This window comes from Eptesicus fuscus, chromosome 17 (assembly GCF_027574615.1).
Source record: "Eptesicus fuscus isolate TK198812 chromosome 17, DD_ASM_mEF_20220401, whole genome shotgun sequence".
Lineage (NCBI taxonomy): Eukaryota > Metazoa > Chordata > Mammalia > Chiroptera > Vespertilionidae > Eptesicus > Eptesicus fuscus.
This window is the reverse complement of record NC_072489.1, coordinates 10,934,178-10,953,582: the sequence shown is the minus strand read 5'-3', so window position 1 is coordinate 10,953,582 and position 19,405 is coordinate 10,934,178. Positions and strand designations below refer to the sequence as shown.

General features: G+C 55.1%; 1 protein-coding gene across 3 annotated transcripts in view; it reads left to right on the top strand.

Moving 5' to 3' along the window:
• The window catches only part of TSPAN14 (tetraspanin 14), a 62,163-nt gene that overhangs the window by 1,820 nt on the left and 40,938 nt on the right, over positions 1-19,405 (top strand). Inside the window, exons 1-2 of one of the 3 annotated variants that reach the window (XM_054729037.1) lie at positions 5,839-5,942; positions 9,958-10,132. The gene's annotated coding sequence lies outside the window, so the exon portion shown is untranslated. Of the gene's footprint in view, positions 1-5,128; positions 5,243-5,838; positions 5,943-9,957; positions 10,133-19,405 lie in introns of those variants that run through there. The other 2 variants (XM_054729038.1, XM_008149114.3) reach the window with 2 other exon arrangements.

The window sequence follows — 19,405 nt, the reverse complement described above, 5'->3', positions numbered from 1 at the left end:
ATTTTCTTTGGCACAGTTGTTACTCTATGTGTCCCAGACCTGGTCCAGCTATGGAATCCTCTCTCCACCACAGTGATTGGTCCAGGAGCGGACATATGTGTGACCAGAGTTTGACCAATCAGAGTCTTTCCTTGGAAGTTGTTCATACCAACCTAGAGGATAGAGTAATTCAGTCCCATCTCCTACATGGGGCAAACTTGGAGCGTTAGGAGAGACAGAGGGAGGGGCTCCTGGTCTGGGTAATCTGCAGGGTCAGCCCCCAGTTTCCTGAGTCACTCTGGTTCCAAGTTCTTTTGATTCTGTGAGTGACGTGAGTATCCTTCCAGCAATCTCCCCTCCTTTGGCCTAAGCTAATTGAAGTGGGATTTTCTTACATCCAATCCAAACACTCTGACTGATGGGAAGATCCTGGGTAGTTTGGCCCTAATAAGGCATGAATTCCAGATAACAAATAGAGTTCCTTACAGCTTACCTGATGTTTTATAAACATTATTTCATTTGATTCTTAGTTGAAGTTTGTGAGGTGGGTTTTACTATTATCTTGCCTTTATAGGTAGGACAACTAGGGCTCAAAGATGTAAATCGTTTTGTTTAAGATTAAGAGGCTGAGAATTAGGAGACGGTAAACAGCAAGTCCTTCTAATCAAGCTCCCCCCTCCCCCACCCTTGGCCAGAGGTGCTGCAGAGTGGAGCCCAGGATGAGTAAGAGCAGCACTGGGTAAGGGACCAGACCAGGACCAGGACAGAGGGTAAGGAGGAAGTCAGAGGGAGATAAAGGCCAAGTTCCTCCATTTAAAATTTTATTTATAGTCCGGCCAGCATGGCTCAGTGGTTGAGCATCGACCTATGAACCAGGAGGTCACAGTTCAATTCCAGGTCAGGACACATGCCCAGGTTGTGGGCTCGATCCCCAGTGTGGGGTGTGCAGGAGGCAGCTGATCAATGATTCTCTCTTATCATTGATGTTTCTATCTCTCTCCCTCTCCCTTCCTCTCTGAAATAAATAAAAATATATTAAAAAATAAATTAAAAAGATAAAATTTTATTTATAGCCAACTCCAGGTCCAGGAAAAAATGGAAGAAACTCTCTGCTTCTTTCTTTTCCTCCTTCCTGTACTGTTTTTTGTTCCCATAATCCACACCTCAGGCTTGCAATCTGCACTACAATTCAGCTACATTCTTGTCAATTACAATTCTAGGGGCTAGCCTGGAAACTAAGTTGCCATTGTAATATAGCCATTTTAGTTGGTGCTGTCCATAGCTCACTCCTCTTCCATCCTACATAATAAAAGGGTAATATATAAATTACCATCACTCCGCTACGCCCACAATTGGGCCAGCGGGAGGCGCAGGGGGCGGGACTCAGGGTGGCCGATTGGGCCCGCGGGATGCTGAGCTCGCGTCGCCAGTGGCTGCACGAGCTCAGCATCTGCGCCAAGGCTGTGCTGCGGCACAGAAGGGACCTCTGGGGCAGCGAGCCCACGTCCTACTGCAGACCATCAAAAGCGGGAAGCGAAAGCGGGGAAGCTGGCTGTCTGTCCGCTCTGGCACCAGGCCTTTCGAAAGCCTCCGGCGTGGCGGAGGCTTTCGAAAGGCCTGGTGCACCAGTGGACAGACAGCCAGCTCCCCCGCGATCGAAAGCGGGGAGTTGTGTGTCTGCTCCAGCACCAGCGGACCCCCTGCCATCAAAAGCGGGGAGCAGGCTGCTAGCAGTGTCCACGGAGCGTGCTAGGCTTTGCGGGGCAGTGGATATGGCCTGGATGGCAGGTTAGGCCTAGGGGACCCTACACGTGCATGATTTAATCATGCACTGGGCCTCTAGTTTTTTAATAAAGGAAAATAAAATGGACCTGCTCTGCTCTGAATATCCCTGATGCTCTCTGAAGTCTCCCCTCCCCCACTGTGCTGCAAAAATGGGTCAGGTAAAGCTTAGTGGGTTGCATATGGCAGCTGGGAATGGTAGGCAGGTGTCATAAGTGACTGTGAAGTGAGGCCTAATTGGAAGTGGGGTGGAGGCCATGCTGGCTCTCTGGGGATTTCCCTCACCCTCTTCATGCCTGCGGCAGTATGGCCAACTGATCCAGAACGGAGCTATCTCAGGCTGGCAAGACCTCCAACATCACCTAGTTCATGATTCACAAAATTGCTTCCCCCTCTCCTTCCTTGTTCTAAGCTCACGACTCCTTCACATCCAGGAGTCAGTAGAAATCATCAGGTGTGAATGATCATCTTTCCAACCCCAACCTTTACTGGAGACATCTCTGCCTCCATCCTCCCTTCCTTAATAATGGCGGAGGTACCTCTCCATCACAGGTGTCCTCTCCCTTAGTGCTCACACCTCATCTCCCTTCTCCCTTTCTTCAGAATCATCACTCCTGCCTTCTTTCCTATCCCTCTGCAAACCTGCTCTAGTAATCTCCACTTTTAGGAAAACCCTCTGTATTCTAACAAAAATAAGCATCAGAAAACAAAGGATTAAACAAGATATAAATATTTTTTATATATAAAGTCAAGAGGTAGGTAGCCCAGAGCAGGTATGCTGGTTCCCTACCCACAAGGAATCAGATATAGACTCACTAGTTCCACTGACATCCTCAACCATGGCTTCCATTCAAAGTCTAATGCGGCCACCTGAGCTCCAGCTACATACTTAATATTCCAGTGAGCAGGAAAGAGCAATGGCTGAAGAAAACACACCACTGCCCTTTCAAGCCAGTTCTCAGAAGTTGCACATGGACACATCCACTTACCTCCTGTTGGCTGGATATTAGCCATATGACCATACCTAGCTGCAAAGGAGTCTGAGAAAGTTGCTTTTATTCTGGGAAGACATGTGGCCAGCTAGAATTTGAAATTCTATGCTGAAGGAAAAGAGGGAGAATGGCTATTAGGGTCATTTAGCAATTTCTGCCAAACCCTTCTGATTCCATATCCTTTTCTAGACCCCTCTCGGTCCCCTTTAAACAACTTGTGCAAACACGATAGCTCTACAAGGTCTGGCTTCCACCCCTCTACTGCCCTTATCATGTTTACTACTCACTTTCATGTAGCAAGTCAATGGCTCCTTCCCTGTCAGTCACCTTACCTGATCTCTAAGTAGCATCTAACACAGCTGACCACTGCTTTCTGGAAACACTTTCCTTTCTCAGTTTCTGGGATACAGCACTCTCCTGGTCCTCCTCTTGCCTCCTTAGCCTCTCTTTCTCACTCTACTTTCCTGCTCTGGCTCCTTTGTCTGACTGCTCTGAGTCCTTCTTGAACCCTCTCCCCTTCTGTATCTATTAGAGGCCTGGTGCACAAAATTCGTGCACTGGGGTTGGGGGGGGGGTGTCCCTCAGCCCGGCCCTTGCTGTCTGGCAGTCTGGGAGCTCTCAGAGGATGTCTGACTGATGGCTTAGGCCCACTCCCCATGGAAGAGGCTTCCGCCACCGCCACTATGCTCGCCAGCCATGAACCTGGCTTCTGGCTGAGTGGCGCTTCCCCCTGTGGGAGCACACTGACCACCAGGGGGCAGTTCATGCGTCGAGCATCTGCCCCCTGGTGGTCAGTCTGTGTCATAGCAAGTGGTCATTCCGCTGTTTGGTCGATTTGCATATTAACCTTTTATTATAAAAGGATCTCCTCACCCTAGGTGATCTCAGATCCTATGGCTTTCACTGTCTAAGATGATGCCTCCCAAAGCCTTGCCTCCAGCCCAGGGATCTCTTCTGAGCTTCCAGTGACTGGACAATCAAATTGGATCTCTGACAGACACCTCAAACTCAACAGAACTAAAACAGAATTCTTAATGTTCCTCCCTGATATGTAGTCTCTTTCCTCCAGGATACCCCATCCAATAAATGAGGCACTGTCCATTCATTTATTACAGCCAGAAATTTGGAAGTTATCTTTGGTTTTCCCATTTCCTCCCCCGACCCCGACATTCATCCTATCAACATGTCCTGTCAAGTCTATGTCCAAAATAGCATCTCTCAACTAATCAACATAGTGTGGCCACCACTTCAGTCCAAACCACTATCATCTTTGGCCTAAAAGGCCACAACAATCTAATTGTCTCCTTCCTTTTATTTTAGCCTGCCACCCACCCAATTTATTCTTCACACAGCAGTAAATGTTAGTCTTCTGTGTAAAACCCTTCAATGGTTTAATGACAAGTCTCCATTTCTTGACACAGTCTTGTATACCCTGGCCCCTGCCTGCCTCCCCACATCATCCCGATTCTCTTTCCTTGGCTGGCTATTCTAGTCACATTGACTTTCCTTCAGCTCCTTGACACATCCAAAGCTTACCTTTTTCAGGGCCTCAGCACACACTGATCTCCACCTGGAATGTCTCTGCCGGCTTTTTCCAAGGCTCTCTCCTCATTCTTTTGACTTCAAATTCAGCATCACCTCCTCAAAGAAACTTTCCCTGGCAGCTCCATCTAAAGTGCTAGTAGCTCTTATTCTCTCTCCCAGCCCTTTGCTTTTGCCCCAGCATTTACTTCAATTTGCAATTATTGGTCTTCCCCACTAACAATAAGCTTTATGGAGCAAGAGGCCTCAGCAGTCTTGTTTATTGCTGTTTCCCCCATCATCCAAATAGGCCTGGCCCAGATCAGGCACTCAATCTAGCACTCATTGTCTGCTGACATGAGCGAGTGGGTAGGTTCCCCAAGGAGGTCCCTGAGCTACCTAGGGTGTCACAGACAGGCTGCAGCCTCAATAATAATAATCATCATCATAATAATAATCATCTATAATAATACAAGCATAATATGCTAATTAGACCGGACGACCTTCCCCCGCAAAGCTGGGGCTGTGAGGGAAGCTGGTGCGGGCAGTGGGTTGGGGGTGGGGGTGGGGTGGGAAGGAAAGCCTAATCTTGTAGGAATTTCGTGCATCGGGCCTCTAGTAATAATAATAAACACAAAAAAATGGCAATGGATTGAATAGTCTCTGTTTCAAGATACCCTCTCTACATTGACTTAATTAACCTGATGGTTGCTTGTACTAGCAAGTGGTGCAACCAGTTTCTTGGCCCAGTTTTAATAGACCTATATTTTCTGTTGCCCAACAGAGCAAACCACCTCTCCCTCCTCCCCCTGATAGTTTAAGAATCAACAGTGATCTTGTGCCTCATTTTACAGGTGGGCTAAGACCAGAACCCAGCCAGCAGTGTGACTACTCTTCCTCCCAGACGGTTCCTCCAGTCTCCTCCCTCCTGCCTCAAGAATCCTCCCAGCCAGCACTTAGGAATGAAGGTGAGGAACAAATCTCAGCAGGAGATCCAAAGAAAGATAGGTATTTTTAGCCCAAGGCCAAAAGGCGGAGGGAGTCTTCACTGCCCAGTTCGCAAAGAAATAAAAAATGTTAATTGACTACCCTCTTCTAGAAGCCTGCCGCCCCAGCCCCGGCCTCCCAGGCCCGGAAGGATTGCCAAAACAGCCATCTTTCCAATTCCGCGCCCACCTTTAACCGATCACCCCCGTACTCCTCGAGATGTGGCCGCCCTTGGCCCCCCACAAACCACGCTTTTCCTAGGCTCGGGTCGGGCGGGATCGGAGGCGGGGCCCGAACGGCGATCGCGCAACACACCTCGGCCGAGCGCTCGCGGGGGCCGGTGCCCTGTGCGCAGCGCAACCAGCGGCCCGCCCCCGGCTCCGGCCCCACCCCGAGCAGCACAAAGGGGCGGGCCGGGCCGGGCCCACCGCCTCTGCCGCCGCGCGGGCGGGGGAGGGGCGAGCGGAGGGCGGGGCCGGGGCGGGCGGGGCGCGCGGGGCGCACGGGGCGGCGCCGGGAAGTGGCACCCCCTCCGCCGCCGCGCCCCCGGCCCCGCCTTCCGCGCCCCGCCCCGCGCTCGGCCGGCCGGAGTCGCGCCCTCCCGCCCCGCGCCGCCGAACTTGCTCCAACTTCCTCGGCCGAGCCGGGCCCCGCCGCCGCCGCCGTCGCCGCTGCGCCCGGGTGAGTAGCGCGCCGAGCCCCGCTGGAGCGTCGGGCCCTGCCCCCCTCATTGTCTGAGGCCGACCCGCTGGGGACGCGGGCTGCTCCCCAGGTCGGGCTCGGTCCCTGGGGTTCCCTCGTTCCTGCCCGGGCGGCCCTGCGGGCGGCGCTGGCTTTGTTCGCCCAGATCGCCCGCGAGGGGCTGGAGGCCTGGCCCGAACCCCGCGGACACGAACTCGGGCGCCGGGCGGAGTCAGCCACAGCGGGCCCCCCGCAGGCAGCCGGGGTTCGGTCGCCCTCGCCTTTTCCGCGTTTCCGGACGGGTGCGCGCCGGCCGGGCTGGTGAGAGTCTGGGAGGGAGGGGCTGGACCGCGCGCTTCGGGCTCTGCCCGGGTCCCCGGCTGCGAGCCCTGGGTGGTGCTCCTTCGGCCCCTCACGGACCTCGGCCGCGCCGCCAGGGCCAGGCGTGGAGGGTGGCGGGGACCTGGGAGGGCCGTCCCCCCCTCTCCCCCGCCCCGCCCCGCCGTGGGTGCCACAAGTCGCCCGCCGCGGCGGTGCGAACCACTCTGCCTGGCACGGGCTTGGAGTTTGAGTAGGTGGTGACCCAGCTTCTTCGTGTTGGTCGCTTGGGGTTGTGCCTGGGAGTGAAGTCCGACTCCTGACCTAACTGGAGCTTCGGTCGAGTTGGGTCTGTGGCTACTGAGTTGGCTCGGAAGGGTAGGGATGCCGGTGGCTAGAAAGTGTGTGTGTGTGTGTGTGTGTGTGTGTGTGTGTGTGTGTGTGTGACTGCTGGGACACGTATCTCCGGGAAGTGAAGTGGGTCTCTGGCTAGAAGCAGTCCATGCTGGGTGTGTGTAGGGGCCTGGCTGGGTGGGGTGGTGGGGAGCAGTTGTCTGCCCTGGTAGCTGGCTGTCCCCAGGCGCTGCTGGTGTCAAGTTGTCCAGTGCCTTGAATGCATTGCATTGGAGCCTCTGTAGGTGCCCTCTCTCCTGTGGTCTGCTCGCTAGGGGTCTTCTCCCTTTAGAGGGGGCTGCCCTGGGGCTGATAGGAGTGGGTGGAGCTGTCTGCCAAATCCTCAAAAGTAGCCTTCCCCCTGCCTCTTGACCTCAAAGTGGGGGAATTTAGTGCCTGCTGAGTGCTTGGGCCACCTTTCCCTATTTGTGAGGAGACCTGGGGCCTAGGCCATTACCCCCAGCACCCCCACATCCCCTCTACATTCAGCCAGCCTCTGGGGTGCCTTCCCCTTTAGGGACCCTCCTGGGCCCTGCTACTCAGAATGAAGCTCATGTTCCTCCATCATCGACTGATATGCTCTTCTAGCTTCTCTGCCAGCTGTCACCGAGTTTTGTCCCGAGTTGAGGATCCATAAGGTCTGGAGACAGGCCTCGGAAGCCCAGGCTACCAGTGTGGTTTTCCCTCTTACTGCGTCATCCTCTGTGCACCCCACTTTCAGATCTATTCATCCCCACATCTCTGAACCCCACCGCTGGGTCACCAGATGTGATCATTGATCTGTTTAACAAAGCATGACTGAGACTGTGGGGGGCCAGGGGGCCAGGAGCTGTTGCAAGCACTGTTCCAGGCCCACACCTGCCTGCTGGCTGGAAGCTCTGTGTGGTCTTAGAGCCCAGGCTGGACATGGAGTCGGTGCTCATAGTGTTGATCTGAGCTTGAGTTCAGCTTCGCAGCAGCTTCCAGACCAACAGGAATTCAGGCCGCTGCTGCTCTGGAGGTTTGTGGCTGCCTCTAGGAAGAAGGATCATGGGAAGGAGGGGGTGCAGGTGCCATTCTCTCAGGACAGGTGAGGGTGCCTCCCTTACATGTTTGGGAGTGGGAGGGCAAAGCTCATGCTCTTTGTGGGAGGGGAGGGGGCCACTGTGCATGTCTGTGGTGAAGTCCCCACGGAGGCCAGGGAGCAGGGAGTGCAGGGAGCCCTGGGTTCTGGAACATCTCCTGAGGTCTAACTCCAGGCTACCAGGTCCTGAGATTTGACTTGTTGCTTGTTTAACTTCAGTTGAGGTGGCATTCAGTTTGGCAGTGCCTGCAGAGTGCCATTGTGCCAGACCAGGGAAATCTCTGCTGTGTTTGAAATCTCGTGGAGATTAAGGACAGGGTTACAGCAATTATGTGGAAGGTTTAGCATTTAGTAATAGTGAACTTCTTGAGACTTATACCAAGCGCCATCCCAGAAACTTCACTTGTATTAACTCACTGCATCCTTGAAAAGACAGAGTACGGTAGATAATGTGAATGCCCCAGAGAGGTCACAGAGTAACTTGCTCAAGGTCTCAGTGTGAGCTGGGTTTCCTCATTTCTAATCTAGATAATGCTGTCTTCTCAGAAGTGATTCAAGTTGATTACCACACCGAATAAGTCTGGCCCACCTCGGAACTAGTAAGTCTAGTGCAGGTTGCCCCTATATCCCCTGCTTCTGAAAGCATCTCATCTGTCTGGGCACATAGCAGGTACCCCTGAGCCCCTGCCGATTGGTGATAGAGCTTTTGTCTCCCTAAGCTGGGGGGCTGGGGAAAGGAAGACGTGCGCGGCACAGAAAATTGGCGAGTGTCTAGTGACTGTCTAGGTAGGTCAGGGTTTACTGTGGTATCAGTCCCCAAATTTCAGGAGCTTAAAGCAACAGAGGATTACTTCTTGCTCACACCACACCTATTGCATATCTGCTTTATGTTGTTCTCACTGTGGGACCCGCGTGGATTAATTGAAGCATTCCTATCCACGTGGACAGAAGGACAGAGAGAAGGCTGAATCTCATTCCACCTAGAAGTGGCATTTCAGTGCTCAAAGCAGTCACATGGCTACACTTACCTACAAAATGGGGAGGGCAAGAGGATTGAAAACATTTGGTGAGTAGCACGAATGCTGCCATCTGCCTACCACGGTGCCCTCCACTGGGACTTCTTCCTACGGTCCAGGTGTTACATGTTCCTGTGTCATCAGGAACATTGATCATGAATTAATCAAGAAGTATTGTTTAGGTCAAAGATGAATTGAGGTGCCACATTTGAACAGCAGAGCTGTGGTGGACAAGAATGTATGTTAGGGTAGTGAGAGATCGTGTGCAGAGGCAGCTTGCTCCTGGGCCCTGGGTAAGTTACTTGAGTTCTTAGGGTCGTCAGGTTCCTTGGGTCATTCATTCATTCATTCCTTTGTGGGCCCAAGGACTAGTGGTGTGTCCCAGGCCAGGAATTTGTAACAAGCAGGTGCTCAGCTCCTAGCCTGGAGCTGTGAACTGGGGTGATGATCCCTGTTCCTTGGTGGCCTTTAAAGCGTGAGATTAATGCCCTTGGGAAAGGAAGCAGGCTCCTGTTCCCCTCCCTGCCCTGGCACATCGGACCTTGGATTTCCCTGTGCTCCTCTCCTTGTATGTGGCCTTTAGGGGCCTTGCCTAGAAGCAGGAGCATGTAGAGGCATCCCTATGGCTTTGCCCTTCCACCTCCACTTCTGGGTCTGGGACTGGGCTTGCACGCCTAGGGGTGCGGAAAGGAGGGGTGGTAAGGTTCCAGAGGATGGAGTCACATGGAGAACAGGCGTGAGTGCAGGGCTGGTTCTCTGGCTTGTAGAAGGGGTAGAACCCCTTTGTTAATTGCATTTCTCACTTGGATCACCTTTGCAGGGTGTTGAAGAGCTGGCCACGCTCTGGTCCTTGCTTTTGTGCTTTGTCACTGCTTGGTGACATCCAGCAGGGCCTGGAAACACTGGTGGGATGGTGAGACCGCAGGTCTCTGCCCTGTGGGCTACTCAGTGTCCTTACTTACATTTCCTTTTCTCTCGGGGCTCTGCTTTGTCATCTGGAATAGAGGGAGAGGTGATGGCTGTCCAAACAGTGGTCCCATTCTTGGTTGGTCATCAGAGTCCCCAGGAGACTATGTAGAGCAGTGCTTTGAGAATCTCTGGTCGAGGTGAAAACCAGTGTTGCTGCTTTGTCTTAGCTTCCATGACAGCAGAGTCCTCTCTGACCAAATCGTGTGGGGGCAATCATCGTCTCCACATCCATTTCCTCCCTTAACACCGTATTTAGTTTGGGGTCCGATGAAGCAAGGGTGGCTGTGCTGGAGCAACACATTCCACCTGCGGCGGGAGTGTTCCGGGCCTCGGCCAATGGCACGTGAAGATGAGTAACACTGCTCAGCTGTAGAGCGGATAGTGGGGAGGCAGCTTGTGAGCTGTGTCTACTTTCTAGCCGAGTGACCTAGGTAAGTCGTTGACTTTTATTTATTTTTCCTCCCGGACTTGGTTTTCTCGTCTGCAAAGTGTGAAGAATCTGCCCTTTCTGCCTCTCTTGGGGTCGCTGTGAAGCAGAGGCTTGCCCTTCAGGTTTGAGAAGAAGAAGCTGGAGCCCCGGGTTAGGCCGGGCACTGGGACTGCCACCGCCCCACTGACGACTCTCAGCAGTGTGCTCACCAGCAGCTGCTCTGGGAACCCCACTTCCTCTACTCTTGGGCTGGGTGGGCTTGGGGGGCCGGGCCAGGCTGGGCAGTGCTGTGGTCTTCCTCTCAGAGGCAGTAGGCCGGGTAATCTGAGCTTCAGCGGGCCCGGGCAGGCTGGAGTTAAAACTTCACTTCTTGAGGACTGTTCTGCTGGCGTCCATCAGCCGCTTAGCCGAAGGGACCGCCTCCTCCCTCCGTGGGCTCTGTCAGCCTGGGCTGAGTGGCTGAGAGCATTGGCTCTGAAGTGGGCCCTGGGATCCTGGGTGAGAGGTGGGTTCCTGGTGTCACCTCAGACTCGGGGTCCCTGGAGTTTGGGAGAGCTGAGGCTGGGCTTTCCTGGTTCGGGAAGGCTGGGGAGAGGCAGGCCAGGACAAGGGGCCGGCAGGAGTGGATCAGAGGAGAGAGACGGTGAACCTCCTCTGGGTTTCCCTGTGTGCCCGCTAATGGAGCCCGTGCTCATCGCCTCTGCGGAGCCCAGAAAGCATCTGTAAAGAGGCTTCGAGGAATTCCTAATCCTGACACCCGCACAGCAGCCGGAATTAAATGAGTGACCCCTTAATTTCTTTCATCTATACCAGTAGCCTGGGGTCTGAGTGGTGAGCCAGGGCGGGCAGAGGGCAGCAGCATGTCCAGGACACAGACCCAAGGTGTGGGGTGCGGGGCCCACACTTACCGCATTAGAGCCCGCAGGCCGCCTCAGGACACCTGGGATTATTGGAAGGCGGCAAGTGGAAATAAGCAGGTGAAAACCTTAGCTTCAGATTTGGGCCTCCCTGGGAGGACCCCTGGGCCCCACACACCTGCTACAGCAGAGCCACCGTGATGTGACTTTCCTCAGCAGGAGTGTTTGTGTGTGTGTGTGTGTGTGTGTGTGTGTGTGTGTGTGTGTGTTTTTAAATATATTTTTATTGATTTCAGAGAGGAAGAGAGAGAGAGAAACGTCAATGATGAGAGAGAATCATTGATCAGCTGCCTCCTGCATGCCCCCCACTAGGGATAGAGCCCGCAACCTGGGCATGAGCCTTTGACCGGCATCGAACCCAGGACCCTTCAGTCCTCAGGCCGAAGCTCTGTCCACCGAGCCAAACCAGCCAGGGCAGCAGGAGTGTTTTGACCCCCAACCTGGACCCTGTTCCTTCTGTGCCTCCCCATTGCTGCCGCCAGCTGCGCCAGGGAGAGGCTCTGGTTGCCCACAGAATGACCATGGTTGGGAAGAGACCCTGTCTCCTCTCCAGGTGACCTCCCTAGGGTCTGGCTAGCCTGTGGGTTGGTTGTCTGGTTTCAGCCCCTCACCCCTTGGCCAGGTAGACAGGGTTTGTCCCTAAGGCTTGGTGGGGAGGCCAGCCCCAGCCGCGGTGGTTCTTACACTCTGGGTGAGGGGTCCGGGAAGACTTGGAGCTCCATGTGATTAAGAAAACAGTTATTATGACACTTGGTAAAACAATAAGGCAGACTTTATTAAGGACTGTTGTGATAGGTTTAAGGGCTATTACGGGGTTTTGTAGTGGAGAGAGATTGGGCTCAACCTCAAGTGTAACAAACAAAAGTGGGAATTTATAGCCAAGGAGCGGAGTGGGACGGGGTCAATGGATGGAGATTTCTGAGAGGGTAATTCTCTGCTAACTGACCCAACAGGATTCTTGCCTACTCAACCTAATAGGCAGTCCAGGGTGGTCAGGGATTACCTGGGGCATGTGCCATAAGGAAGAGGAGAAATTTGGTCAGAACGGAGGGTGGGCGGGGGGGGGGGGGGGTGGGTCCCAGCTAAACTGACTTAGCAAGAGCAGAAGGCTCAGAGGTGCCCGCCTAAAGTTTGGTCAAGGAGAGACTCGGCATGCGGAGGCTAGGTGTGCCGGCCTTCAGTGTCACCCATGGCTCGGCCACTGGCCTGAGCCCACCACCACCACACTTGTCCCTCAGGATTGGTGTCCCTCTTTGTGGGCATCACCCCCTGTTTCTGGAAACCTTTGTCCTTTTCCACATCTGCTGGCTCCTTGTCCCTTGGCTCCCTCATTCTGCTGGCGACTGCCCCTCTGCACCCAGGAATCGGCGTGGGCCTGGGTCCTCGGTTCCCTGGGGCCCACCAGTGCTGGCTCCCGCTGCCAGATCTGTTGGGTGCCAGACCACAGCCACTTGACTCTGGACAACCCTCCCTGCTTGACCCTCCTTCCTTGGCCTCTGTACCTTGTGTTTCCTGCTCTCCCTATTCTGGGCAAACCTGTCTGACAACTTTATGGATCTCTCCCTCTCCCACCCCTAGGGACTCATTGTCTCTTTTGCTGGGCGAGGCCCAGGGAGATCTCCCCCTGCCTGACTGTGCACTGCGGGGGGCCTTCTGGCCGGATACCCCTCTTCCTTCCCCCGTCTGAGGCCTTGTGATCCCTGCACCAGCCAACCTCATTCCCCCGCCCCGCCCCCCAACGCCTGAGGCTCCTCCTGGCTCTCTGCCCCTCCTCTACTCGGCCAGACCTGCACAGTTGACCCTGTTCGGTGTGTCTTCTGCTCCTGTCTCAACAGCCAGCTTTTTAGGAACCTGCTGTGAGAAAAAAGGGTGTGTGAGGAAAGCCTGTTGGCTGCGGGTGGGGGCCTTCCCGATTTTCCGAAGGGGCCATTGGCTTCAGCTCCTGCAGGGAACGGTGGTGGTAACAGAAGCTGGCTCTGTGCGGCCGTCCTGCCTGCCAGTCATTTTCTGCTGTCCTAGCTGCTTCCTGTGAAACACTAGTAATGCTGTAACTCAGATAAGTTGTCGAGGGTGCATGGCAATAAAAGAGTTGGTGTTAGTGGTAGGGTATTCATTCCCAAGGGAGCAAGGGGGAGGGGGTAGCATGTTCCCAGGTACAGGGCTGGGGTGGGCAGGCCGCAGCTCTGTGGGAAGACGGGTGCCACCTGAAGTGTTGCAGGATTTGGTTTGTTGAGGATCAGCGCCTACCTGGGTGTGGAGCCCTGCCCACTCACGTGGGAAGACGGTTGGAGGGGCTGGTCTCGGTCTGATGGAGGGTTGTGGGATTCTGTGCACGAGCTGCTGAGGGCTTCTCACTGCAGTGGACCTGGTTTGTGATGGGGCGGAACTTATTCCCAGCAGCTGAGGTCTGAGGGCTCCAAGTGCCAGTGTGATTCTACTTGTGAAATCTCATTTGTGCTTCTTAATTTGGGGGTTACTTACTGAACATTGAGCAGTCATCAGAAAGCATCTTACGAGATAGGTGAGCCAAACACACACCTTCTTTCTTTCCAGTCTCTGTCTCTGTGGCCTGGGCAGTCCGTGAGCCTGAGGTTATAGACCTTAGTGCCCTCTCTGGTGGCCTGGGTGTGGGGGTGGGGGCGCTGAGCGGGAGGGAATGGACAGGGGAGTTCTGCTAGGTAGAAAGAGCTCCACTCTCATGCCTGCCCCCCAAATGGCCTCACCCTAGTGGCCAGGCCGGCATTGTCAGCCCAGAGAAGGGGGCGGGAGACTGAGATGGTTATTGTATTGTTCCTTAGAGGGAAAATCACTTGGAGGAAGTACATCAGTGCTTCTAGTGCAGCGCATTTATTGATGCGCCAGTTAAAGGACGCTTTCAACAACATACATGCATCCCTTAGTAGGGAATAAATACAAAATCCATCTCACGTCTGCATTCTGCAGCTTCCATTTCCTGAAGGTACATGGATTTCATTGGTTAAGGGATTGGGGGTTTGAGCCGGGATTTTGGAGAAACTGTTTTTAGCCTGCTCTTGGAGTTGGGCCAGGCCTAGAAATCTGTTGAAATAGCTGTCTTTAGCTGCTACAATCGGGCTGGGCTCAGAACCTTAGGACCTTGAGCCTCCTGCTGACTGGGAGAGCCCTGAGGAGGGTTCCTGCAGAGGCCTGGGTTGCAAACCCTCCCCACCCTTTGCCCGAACCTGGGAGTCTTACATTCTCCCCACGGATCAGGCACAGATGGTCCTCCGCGTGGAACGACTTAAGGTTTCCCTTCTGCCTTTGTCAGAATCTGTTCTCGGTCTTCCTAGGAAAACTTCTATTTTGGGACTTGGGGAGGAGTTGTGGGTAGGGAGCTAGTTCGCTCTCCTGAGCTGCTAAGTCTATTCTGTCTATTCTGGAGGCTGGTTCTCCCTTTCCCTCTGCCCCCACCACCCCACCCCTTCCCCATTCCCTGTCCTAGAGAGACACCAGACACTGCCTGCAGAGAGCTCCAGGTAAAAGTTTTGGTGTCTCCAGTCATAAACGTAGGGACTTTAAGTGTCAATTTAGGTTAACAGTTTTATTTAAAAAATGTATACATGATGCAAAACACATAGATGCACAGTGAAATGCGTATTTCATCCCTGACCCCTTCAGTTCTGCTCCCCGGGGGCTCCGTCACCAGATGCTGGGTGGCTAGTCATGCGTCTCTGTACGTGGCTCTGGTTTATTCCCTTGCGGGTTTGCTAACGACGCTGTTCTGCACTTCCTGGTTTTCACTCTGAAGTTTACCTTGGGGTTGCCCCACTTCAGCGCACACCGTTCGGGAAGGCCATTCCTTTGAAGAGCGGCATGTTACTCCTCTGTGGTAAACTGCGGTTCGCTTTAGCCCCCTATTGATGGACATGGAGGTTGCTTCCAGTATTTTGTTTCTGGGGCCGAGCTGCAGGAAGCACTCATAGCTCTGGCGTGGAGATGGCTAGCTGAGGGTTTCAGGCGTTGCGTGCTTAAGGGGAAAAGAAACACACTGTTTTGAGTCCAAAAGGGGGAACGATAGATCCCGAGTTTTTCCTTTGGCGGGATCTTGTATGGCTGCAGTTGGAGCCTAGAGCTGGAGGGACCACAGTGGGTGCTAGGGTGCTGGTTCCCACCGCAGCCTGTCTGTTTCAGCTCAGGTCAGCCGGTCTCCACAGCACCTGCTGTTTGCAGCCTGTGGCTGTGCCCTGTGGGCCATGAGGCCTGTGCATGCAAAATTGTGATATAAGAGGGTGAAGAGGCAGCCAGAGCCAGAGAGGGATGGGGATGGGAACGCGCTTCTCATTATGTGGATTTGAGCAGCTGCAGGAGTTTGCAGGACTTGGGCGGGACATGACTGGGGAGTCCTGGCTGAGAAACGAGCTGGAGCTGGGAATCAGCTCTCAGAAGAGCAGTTTCAGGGGTTGGTGTGAAGGTCAGGCCTCCCATCCTGGCCTCCCTGGACCTTCCGCTGCGCTGGGAGTCCCCATCTCCTGCCTCTCTGCGCCGTGCCTTCAAGCTGCTTTAGGCTGCTTTGGGTCTGATTGCCAGCCTGTGACTGTACAAGCCTGGGTAGAAGGCACGTGGTATAAATAGTAGATGGATTTTTTGTTTTGAGCAGGCAGCTTCCTTTCAGGGCAGAAGCCAGGGGTGAGGGCAGATGAGTTTATCTTCCTGGGATGGGTTGGGCGAGGGAGGGAGGGAGGCCTGGGAGGGAGGGCATATGGTGGAGCCATCTGCTGGGATCCTCCTGGGAGTCCCGGGAGCTCTCTGGCTGTTACCACATCCTTGTGGCCCCCGTGTGCCTCTGAGATGACCATCATCTCTCCCTGTGTGGCTCTGGCTGCCCCACATCTGAGCAGGGCAAGGCAAGAACCAGGGAGATTTAGGGCTGGCTGGCAGATAGAAAGGTGGCTGGCATGACCCTGACCTGCTGGGTCTGAGGCCTGTGCCCTGGTCTGTCCCTCCCACCGTTGCTGTCACATGCTGCCCTGTGAGAAGCCTGGAGCTTCCCATGCCCACAGCTCTGTTGTGTGGGCTTGGGCCTTGGCAGCACAGAGGTTTCTATTGTGGTGGGGTGGCAGCTAGGACTGACCTGAGGAGGTGGGGCCTGGGGACTGACAGTGGAGCTATTCATGGGCTCTGCCCTGGTTTCCTGCTGCCTCCCATTGTGGATCTTTGGGGGAGGGGAGGAGGGGAGGGGGGCAGTGTTGCTATTGTTGCTGGCAGCAGGAGCCTATTATGCTTAATCCCAGTCCTTTGGTGGAGGGATCTTAGCCACTCCAGGGCCCCTCATGTGTTCTCTCATGCTGGCTGAGCTGCCCTGCCAGGGCCCTGCCCTCTCCCACTGTCCCCTGCACCCCTGGATATTGGGAGGGGGCCTGTTCTTTGGGGGTACCTCTGTTAAGATCTCTCTCCTGCCTCCACTCTCCCCCACCCCCGTCTTGGGTCCCCATGCTGTGCCTGGAACCCCCCTGGGTAAGAGTTCTGAGCAGCTGGGCAAGGAGCAGGAGTGCCCTGTCTCTGTCTTGTCAGCCACCTGCCCGCTGCCTCTGGGAGTGGGTCCTGCCTGAGCAATCTCAGCCCAGCTGCGCCCTTGGGTGGGGGCCAGGCGCGTGCCTGGGTTGTTGTAAGTCTTGCAGGCCCCCACTTTCCTTTGTACCTCCGTGTTCAGCTCAGTGTCCCCTGTTCCTCTCGAGCACTCAGCTGCAGAAAAGCCTGCTTGCTGGCAGGCTGGCCTGTCACCTCCCCCACTGCCGGAGCCACAGCCATATTCCTTTGTTCTGCCCTCTCTGGGCTCTTGAATCGCAGGCAGCAGGCAGCAGGCAGCGGTCTCTTAGCACCGTGGGAGCCCTGAAGACTGAGACATGAATCTTCCCACTGAGCCACTGGCATGCAGTCCTCTGGCTGCACCCTCTGTCCCCCAGCTGTACCCCCATCTCCCCAGTGGTGCGCGTATTGGATGAGAATGGGGGCGACATGGACAGTGGGGCACGGAGAGGTCTCACCTGTCTGTGGTCACTGAAGGTGTGTGAGAGAGGGAGAGAGAATTTGAGGGGGGAGGGGGAGGTCTGGGGCAGGGGGAGCTGCTCTGGCCCCTGGTCTTTGGCAGAAAAAGCCACTCCTAGGCACAGAGATGGCTCTTCTCTTACCTCCTGGTCCTCCTGCCTGATGTCTGTGCGGGACGAGCTCTTGGCATTTAGAGGCAGGGGTGGGTGAGGAAACTATTCCTTTTGATTTTGGTGGTTGTGGGAGCTTTTCTCCGGCTGAGAGGAACCAGACCCCGTCCTGTTGCATCTGAATGTCTCTCTTCTCCCCTAGTTTTTGGTGGGCGTAATGAGCCTCCTCCTGGGGGCCCAGGTTCACCCCAGTGTGAAGTAGGTGGTGTAGCTGAGGATCGCGCTCTGGAGGTGCCCACCCCTCCCCGTCTCCTGCTTTCTACGCTGTAGCCGGCCGGGGTAGTCACCGGCCTTGGACAGAGTTGTTTTTATTTCACCCTTTCAGAGCCCGTTCGTCTTGAGGTCAGCCTGGCTGTCTTATCCGACTCATCAGCCAAGTCTCACACATGAGGATGACCCTTCGGGTTGCCCTTATTTCAGCAAAGCTTTCACAGGACTCAGCGAAAGGAACTGGTCACTGTCAAGTGCATGGAGACACAGATGCTGTCTTTAGGGTAGCTGGCCCCAGAAGAGCGAGGTTGATGTCATGACCGAGGCAGCGTGGTGTCCTGGAAAAGCACGTGGGAGTGGAAGGCTGGGGTGAGGCCGGTTGTGCCCCTGGACTCTGAGCGACCTTGGCAGTTCATTTCCGTGGGCGTGGGTCTGGGAAATGGAAGGGCTGCTTAGAGGAACTTGGGAAACTTTCTAGCTGTGTGACTCTCGGTTCTATGAATCTAGCTCCAAATTGGCTGGTCACTGCCCTCCACCCCCCTGCCCAGCTCAGGGCATTTTTTGTAAGAGGCGTCCCAGGGGCCTCTCCTCGGGCATGTCTTCCTCTGGCTCTGGAGGGGTTGGTGGTGGCAGAGATCACCCGGGCAGATGTGTGCGGTTTCCACGTGGGAACCCACCCACCCTGACCCCAGCACTGGCAGTTCTCAGGGGCCGGAGTGACACCCGCAGCCCCCTGATAAATCGTCTTGCCTCAGACCTTGGCATTGACTCTTTTCTTGGAAATGCCACATTCCCCTTCTGGTAAAACTGAACCTGGGGGAAGGAAGTAAAGCTCTTTATTTGACCTCCTGCCAAAGCGAGGGCAGGATGTTAAATGTAAAAACAACTACAGTAAGATAAGAGATACCCTCTGCACTGAACATCCCCTTTCCTCCTCCTGGGGCCTGGGTTTAAATTGTGTCTGTTTTGTTAGATTTCAGGAGGCAAAACCATCCTGCCGCTGGTGCCCCAGCGGGTGGGTGCCTGGCCCTTTATGCGCCTTTCCCCACCCAGCCTCCATCCGGGGCCTCCTGTGCGGCGGCTTTCCTCCCTTTGTCTGCTGGGCCAGGAGGAGCTCTGTGTCCGCGGCTCTGGGCTGTGTGCCGCTGCCATTGTCACAGGGGGCCTGTGGTCTGGGAGGACGCCCCAGGGAACCCAGCCTGGCGGATCATTTGGTTAGAGCAGCTTCCACAGCTGTGAAATGGGAATACAAAGAACCCGTGCGAATCCAGTGGGGTGTACCGAAGGAGTGACAGAACTCCAGAATTAAAGCATTCCTCCGGGAAAGGCGAATCCATCCCTGTAGATCAACGCCCCGTAAAGATGGTGGGCTCTCCGCCCAGGACTCCTCAGTGGTGGTTTTCCTTCCTCTGTGCTGTTGCTTTGCTCTTACTATTTCACATCCTCCTTGTTCAGAGCGCGGCCCCCAGGCCTGTTGTGGGCGGCGTTGCATCCCCGCGGGGCTTGTGGGGAGTGGGACGGGGGCGGCGGGGTCTCACCACACCTGCTGCAGCAGAGCACAGTTAGCAAGATTGCCCGGTGATTTGCATGCACTTTCAGGTTTGAGAAGCCCTGGCTCACACGCCTTTGTCCAGCGCGGCCCTGTTGCTCTTCAGTCTGTGTTGTGGTTTTGCAGTCTCGAAGCTGTCGACTCATGTGTCTGACAGCTCTGACCTCAGGGCCCCTACCCTCCCAGGTGTGCAGTTGACAGCAGGTATCCCTGGGCACCGGGGTGTCTCGGGTGGGTTGGGGACCGAGAGAGCGGCCTTGGCTGGCAGCTGCGGGCACCTCCCCGGGGCTGCTGGCAAGGTCATCTTTGGAGCACAGAGCCGAGGGGTGTAACGGGAGCCCTCCTTTGGGAAAGGGCGCTGCAGAGCCGCCCAGGCCATCGGGTGCCACTCGCCCGCCCAGTTGTCCCAGCTGGATGACAGCCTC